An 8,221-nucleotide genomic window follows, 5' to 3' on the forward strand; every position below is an offset into this window, starting at 1 on the left:
AAACTTTATATGACCCAGCACAGGGGAAGGCCAGGGCCAAGTAGTGGGAGTGGGTGGGTAGGGGAGCAGGGGCAGGGGGGGATATAGGGAACTTTCAGGATAGCATTTGAAATGTAAATAAAGAAAATAATAATAATAAAATTCTAATAAGAAAAAAAATAACATACACAGCATGATATTCCATTTCCTTTAACCCACCAAAGCCACAGCCCCACATTCCAGGACAGATCCATGTGGACTGACGGAGCAAATTCCATAGTGGAGCAGTGGTCTAGCCCATGGCATTGCTAGACAGGAGTCAGGCTCCAGAGCTTCAGGAAATGATCCTCCCCTCTCTGACTTTTGGTGATGAGAGGACCTGCTAAAGTATACAACTGATTGACCTTCAAACTAGGTCTCTGGGCTTCTCCTCGGAGGACACTAATTATGTGGGTGAAAGATCCACCCTCATAATCTAATAATTTCCCAAAGGTCCCCATCTCTGAATAGCACCATATTGGGGATGAGGATTTGCAAATGTTGAAGGGTCGGAACCATTGAGTCCATGGTGACCCAGTTATCACAGTCAACAGCATGGTCAATGTGACAGAATGAACTATGTGACTCGCACAGACCCACAATAGTGAACTGGCTAATCAATGACTATGACCACAAATAAAACAGGTAAGTCTACTGAATCCTCTCACTTGATCTTTATAAACAGAAAACTTTCAAGTCAAATATCTAAAACTCTGGACTGAATTACAAACTGTCAAAGCCAATTCCCAGACGTGAGCCAGTTTACAGGGAAGGGAGGTTTGACTTCCTAGAGGAAAGACCCCGATGGCACCAAACATACAGTCAGTACTTCCTTCCCTAAAAGGACCTTGGACCTGTATCGGGGTAAGTGTATACTGAAAAGAAAGCAGTAACTAGATTCTTAGAGAACAAGTGGATGCAGACTTTAGCATGGCATTAATTCCATTGTAGCCCTCCAGTCAAAGGAAGGGTTAATGTGGGTGGGGGAATAACAGGAATTATTTTAAAAGATTAAACTCCAGTAACCAGAAAGTCTGAAGTAAATAATAAATTTCTAATCATGTACATGACTAATAAAATATATCCATTCCTTGACATACATATGACTAGACCATATACATTTCTGGGCATATGTGTTGTATAGACCAAGGCAACATCAACAATGAAAACAGAAATAATGATGTACAGAAGATAGTTATTGACAGACATGACAATTAAGCCTTTAAAAATATGTGAATCCTTTTATTAACAAGTGACTAAGAGCAAACTCATGTTTCAAAATTTCTTGTTGCTACAGCTCAGAGGGACATTTTTTTAAAGACAGAAAACCAAAATTACATCAGGGTTTGATGGGATCAGAGCAACAATAAGTCATTTTGCAGAGCTTAGTGGTATTTTCCAGACACCACGGGAGAATTATGTTTAGCTTGCACTTCCTCTTAGTTATTTTGGTTTTATGTTTTAGCCAGCACAAACATTAGTAATTTTGGTTAACAGGTCTGGACCATGGTCAGGGTCATAGTCTCAAAATTATTGACAAGGAGGATGTGGCTACTCAGGGGTTAGGAGGAAGGAGAAGTGTCAAGGCAGGAACAAGAAAGAGCCAGGGCAAGATGGTATCCCCCTAGTGATTTCACTAAATTGAGCAATGAAACCAAACAAAGGCAGTAGCCATCTCCTGGGAAGAAGAACTGAAGACCTGATAGATCCACTTCTGAATTCTATAGAACCTTTAGAAAAGGACTAACATCAATGTCCCTCACATTGTTCCATAAACTAGAAAGGAAAGGAATGCTTCCTAAACTCCCATGAATGGGAGGAAATGCTCAAATAAAACACTTCTACAATTGGTATTACCCTGACACCAAAACCAGATAAGGACACACACACACAAAGTAACACTCAAGAACACTTTTTTTTCATCTATGATAAACATGGACACAAAAGTTCTCAGAGTCACAAATTTAATTTCATAAGAAGACATGAAGAAACCCAGAAACAGAGGGACCATACCTCAGCATCACTGTCTACATCAACAGATAGGCAACATTCTGCTAAACAGAGAAAAAGGAAACTTTTTCTCTGACATCAAGAATGAGACAAAGATGTCTATTCTGGCCGGGTTTTTTGTTGTTGTTGTTGTTGTTGTTGTTGTTGTTGTTCTTTGTTTTTTGTTTTGGGGGGTTTTTTGGTGGGTTTTTTTTGTTTTTGTTTTTGTTTTTTTGTTTTGAGGCAGGGTTTCTCTGTATCCCTGGCTGTCCTGGAACTCACTCTGTAGACCAGGCTGGCCTCCAACTCAGAAATCCACCTGCCTCTACCTCCCAAGTGCTGGGATTCTGGCCATTCTTATTGAATACAATACTTGAACCACATTGGGCATGATGGAGTGTGCCTGGAATCCCAGCACTCATAGGCAGAGGCAGGTGAATCTCTGTACTTTTAAGACCACCCTGATCTGCATTGTGAGACCCTATCTCAAAAGAAAGAAAAGACACTTGAAATTTTAGTCAGAGCAAATATAAGGAATACAAATAAGAACTAAGGAAATCAATTTACCCTTTTGCAGATGATAATGGTCTGAAAAGACACTAAGGACTTGACCAAAAGACTCTTATATCTGATAAATATAGCCAAAAAAGTAGTGGGTCAAAATCCTAGGGTACAAATATTACAGTCACAATAGCCTCAAATAATGAAAAACCTAAGTATAAGCATAATCAAAGACATAAAAGACCTCTGTGAAGAAAAACATGAAGCCTTAAAGGAAGAAGCGGAAGAAGACACTGGAAGACAATGACCTCCCATGTCCATGAGTCGGTAAATGGTCATATTATTAAAAATAATCTACAGACTTAATACATTCCTTCCACTTGGTCTCTTCTCAGAAATAGGAAAAAGTTAAACATTATAAAGAAACGTACATACGCACACACAAACAGAAAGAGATTTCAAAACACACCAGTAGGCCGTGGAAATAGCACCCTCCAAAAGCAGGCACTGAAGAAACTGTGTTAGCAAGTGGTGCTGGAAAAACTGGATACCCATACCTAAAAGACGAAAACTCAGCCCCCATCCCTCACCCTATAAAAAATCAATCATAATCGCTTAAGTTCCTTAATGTAACATTTTTAACTTTTAAACATGTAGAAGAAAATACAGGGAAATAGAAATTTTTAATCGGACTCTAATATCTCAGGAAATAATATCAGAAATTGGCAAACATGATTCCATGCAGTGAAAAAGCTACTGAATAGCAAAGAAACAACTACTAACAGGGTGAAAAAATAGATCAGGGAATGAGAGAAAATCTTTTCCAGTTATTCATCAGACAGGAAATTGATATTCATGGGGGAAAAAGCAGAGAAAATGTGTGTGTGTGTGTGTGTGTGTAGACTATATATGAACTATAGAAAGAAAATATATAAATCTGGAAAATATAAAATCTATGACCCTGTGGCACATGCCCCTAACCCCAGCTCTCAGGAGGCTGAAACAGGACAACACAAGTTGGGGCTATCCTGGGCTACATAGTAAGTTCATGGTCCGCTTAAGCTACATAACAGGCCTGCTTTATTTTTTTAAGAAAGAAAGAAAAAGAATTCAAAAAATAAAAACCCAAGTACCAACCATTACCATTAATAAACATAAGTTAATAGAACATGTTTCAGATGATGTAAAAAAAAAAAAAAGTTCACCCTCTTTACCCATCAAGAAAACAGAAATGAAAAGTAAACTGATATGTTAACTCTCCCAGGCTTTATGGCTACTGTTAAAAAATAAAAGCAATAGATGTTGGTAACAATGCACCAGAAATGTGACTCTCTATGCTGTTGTTGAGAATGTAACTAGTCTGGTCACTATGGCAATAAGTATTGAAAACAGAATATGGTCCATCCAGACACATCACTTGTCTTAGGTTAGGGTTTCTGTTGCTGTGTTGAAAACCATGACCAAAAGCAAGTTGCAGAGGAAATGGTTTATTCGGCTTACACTTCCACATCTTCCACGTCGCTATCATAACCAAAGGAAGTCAGGACAGGAACTCAAGTGAGGCTAGAACCTGGAGACAGGAGCTGATGCAGAGGCAATGAAAGGGTGCTGCTTACTGACTTGCTCCACATGGCTTACTCACCCTGCTTTCTTATACAACCCAGGACCACCAGCCTAGTAATGGCACCACCCATGATGGGCTAAGCCCTCCCATACCAATCACCACTTAAGAAAATGCAGCCCCTACAGCCCGATCTTATGGAGGCCTTTCCTCATTTTAGGTTCCCTCCTCTCATATGACTCAGATGATGCTAGCTCATGTCAGCTGACATAAAACTACCCAGCACATCAGTTCTTTAACCCAAAAGAATCAAAGTCAACCAGCCATGTGGAAATAACTGCATCCTAGTTCATCACAGCACTGTTGCTCGCAGCCAAGCACAGAATCACCCAAGCACCCATCAGCAGATGTTAGCCATGCACAGTGACAGAAGGGCGCCACAAGTTCAAGACCAGCCTGTACTATATGACGAGAGCCAGTGTACCTTGATCATGTGAATTTTTTTAAACCAGGCCTCACTGTGTCCCAGGGTGGCCCTAATGCTCAAGTAACTCTTAACTTTCAACTGGAAGAACAAGCTCACACCATTTGACTGGTTGGCCCATTAGGAAAAGTATGTTTTTAAAGATAAAGGCTATGAACTGTTAGTTCACAGAATAGAAATACAAACAGCTCTTCAGTGTGTGAAAAGATGCTATCATTCTTAACAAAAGAGATGCAAATTAAAACCACGAGAGAAACCATTTTTTACTTCTTTAGCTAAGATACAAGAGTTGATTAAAATCTGTGCTGTTTTGGCCTACAAGATCAAGTCTACCAATACCAGTCAAGGAAGGGAAAGAAATGGGGAAGAAATATGGAGACCAACTCCTTACCTCTGAGCTGCAGCCTATTGATAGGTTCTGGGAGAAGGGGTATCACTGTTTATTTATGTGGGCCACCCGGCTCCAACAGATAGTTCCAAACATATAGTCATACAGATGGCCCTAGTTATTCTCTGTGGGTCACAAAGCAAAACTAACAAGATAAATGTAGTGAACACTGGGAAGGAGTTGGTTGAACAGGGGTCGTGAGACAAAGCAAGGTGAGAATGGTCGGTAAGTGGCATGGACATCTGTGGATTCATCTACAAACAAGTTTAATTAATAAAAATCTTAAAAACAAACAAAAACAACCTGCTAGAGGGCTGGAGAAATGACTCAACCATTAAGAGCTGAGACAATTCTTAAAGAGGACATACGTTCAGTTCAAAATATCTACATTAGGCAACTCACAGCAGCCTGTAACTCTGACTCAAGGAATCCTGATGCCCTCTTCTGCCTTCTGTAGGCACTGTGCATGTGCGCGCATACCCCACACACACAGAGAGAGAGAGAGAGAGAGAGAGACAGACAGACAGACAGACAGACAGACAGAGACAAAGACAAAGACAGACAGAGACAGAGACAGAGTCAGAGACAGAGACACAGAGAGAGGCAGAGTACAGAACTATCCTCCCAGCCAAATAGTCAAATAGTCACCATCTTTAGGAGTTCAACTGTGCCTGCTTGCAAAAGATGACCCTAGAAAGCCTTCTTGACTGTTAAAGTTCCCTCATAGAAAAAACGGGCAAGGACAGTCAGAGGACACTCACTTGAATATTCAGCCACTCCTTCCAACCAGTTGTATCCAATTCTGCCCTAACTGCAGACTTGATGCCTGGGTATTGTTGGCCAGGGAAAATTAGAGCATATAGTCTAGGAAGGACTAGGGGAGGGACTCCATCTGCACAGCCTCCCTTTCAGGACCTTAGACTATGTCTCCTACTGTCAGCCCACCGTGGATGCCTCTTCATCTTCCACATATGAGAAGAAACACATCACACACATGTGGTTCTACATCTGGCTTACTGTGCTCTCCACCATGATCTTCAGTTTTACTCATCTTCCAGCAAGTCACGGGATTTCTCATTCCTCTTTGTAAGCAGAACAGCACTTAGGGGTGCTGTGCGTGTGTGCCACAGACTGGCCTCACTTTGGGTCCCCGATCTGCGTTGGTCTCTTGGTTGCAGGTGAGCGAGGATTCAGCGAATGAGTGACAGACAGTCCACACAAGAGAGGGTGTAAATCTGAATGTATTGATCAAAATGAGCATCAGATCTTTAATACAGATCAAACAAGAAAAGCAGGGCAGGATACATCCGCAGACAGGGTGACACAAAACAAAGGACAAAAGACCAGGAGGACAAGGCAGCTTGAGGAGGAAGCCAGGTACAAGGCTAGTCAATAGTTAAACCCCACTGTCAGGGGTCCCCAGTAAATCCTCGATTATGCTGTTTGGGCCTAGTGGAATAACCTGGGTTTTGGGGGGGGTTCTGCTAATGCAAAACCACAACCCCCCTACTTCCTAAGCTTTGCCCTGAGCTTGGCTCTGTTCTTTGTGATGCTTAATCGGTTTCACCTGTCTTTACTAGAAGTGAATTAGAATGTTAATGAATAGGTAACCTTCTTGCTGAATTCAGAGCTCCTGGCTTTAAGGAATTTTTAGGACTTTGGAACACTAGTGGAAACTTCACCTATGGTAAAAATTCAATCTTTAAAGGCATTAATAATATTGAAAGAGAGCATACACCATACTATCATGTGGATAGGGTTCGTGTATATAGATTATTGGAAATGCCAGGACTCCAGGAGGCTGAGTCTCCTTGAGATTCCTTTTCTCAGGACTCATTCAGGTTTTCAGACCTGTCTCGAATCACTACTGAAGTGGGCGTTGGCACGTGTGCATGTGTGTGTGTGTGTGTGTGTGTATGTGTGAGTGTGTGTGTGTGTGTGTGTGTGTGTGTGTGTGTGTGTGTGTGTGGTACTTTTCTACTTATTTGTGATGGCCTTCAGAAAGATTGCTTATCTTGGCTGTTACTAAGAGTGCAACAATATGGGCTGTAGAGATGGCTCAGCAATTAAGATCACTTGTTCCTCTTGCAAAGGACTCAAATTCAATTCCCAGCACCCACATGGAGGTTCAGAACCATCTTTAACTCTAATTTGAGGGAATCCAACATCCTTTTCTGGCCTCTGTTGGCACCAGGCATGCACATGGTACACATACAAATGTGCAGGCAAAACACTCATATACATAAAAATAAAGAAATCTTAAACAAAAAACAAAAACCCGTGCTACATAAATGTGGGTGTGAAGTGGTCTGGTGTGATGACCTCATTCCATTCAGATATATATACTGAGGAGTGGGTCAGCTAGACCATCTGTGGCCAGGAAGTGGCCATTCTGAACTCTGCGGTGCCAGTCATTCAGAACCTGAAGGAGACTCCAAGGAATATTTCACCAGGCTAGAAAAAAAAAAAAAAAAACTGAGAAAGGCTTTCAGGAAGATATTCAAAGACATTGATAAAGGGAGTCAAAAAGTAATTGCTGGGAAAATATTAACTGAAAGAAGCTAGAGGTGAAACAGAGACCATTACAAAAGAAATCACAGTGCTGGGTCAACATAGTGTAGCCAAGTAGTATGGATTCCATCTGATGGATATTAGTTTGTACCAGATAATGAAATAGATTGATGGAGGCTCGGCCCTGGATCTCTAAATCATATCACTACTATATTAAGAGAAATACCAAAAGGATAGGATTGTCTACCTTTATAAAAGAAAATCCATAGTGTTATTAAAGTGGCCAATGTTCTGCTGTCTGAACACAGATATGAATCTGGATAATTTGGGGCTGGCTGGCTAGTTGACAAATACCCAGATAGAAAGGAACAGTTTCTTGGGCACATTTTTCTAGGTGATACCCAAAGGTCATTAAGACCAGAATTCAGACATTTGGTCCCTGGGCACAACAACTAGTCCCTGCTGCAGAACTAGCAAAGGGGGGGTGCCTTATTCTGAGCTGAGTGCCAAGAATTTTTTATCTTCGTTACCAACTGGATCTTTTAAATCTTGTAAAAGGATTCCAAAGAAATCTCAAAATTGGAGATTTCAGCCACAAGATCTGAAAAGAATAACATCCCTGTATATAAGGCCTTTCTCTTGAGGTTCATTGGCAGTAATTTCTCTTGCCTGTTTGCAGAACAGAAGAAGAAGAAGAAGAAGAAGAAGAAGAAGAAGAAGAAGAAGAAGAAGAAGAAGAAGAAGAAGAAGAAGAAGAAGAAGAAGAAGA

Source organism: Mus pahari, chromosome 2 (genome assembly GCF_900095145.1).
Source record: "Mus pahari chromosome 2, PAHARI_EIJ_v1.1, whole genome shotgun sequence".
Classification (NCBI taxonomy): domain Eukaryota; kingdom Metazoa; phylum Chordata; class Mammalia; order Rodentia; family Muridae; genus Mus; species Mus pahari.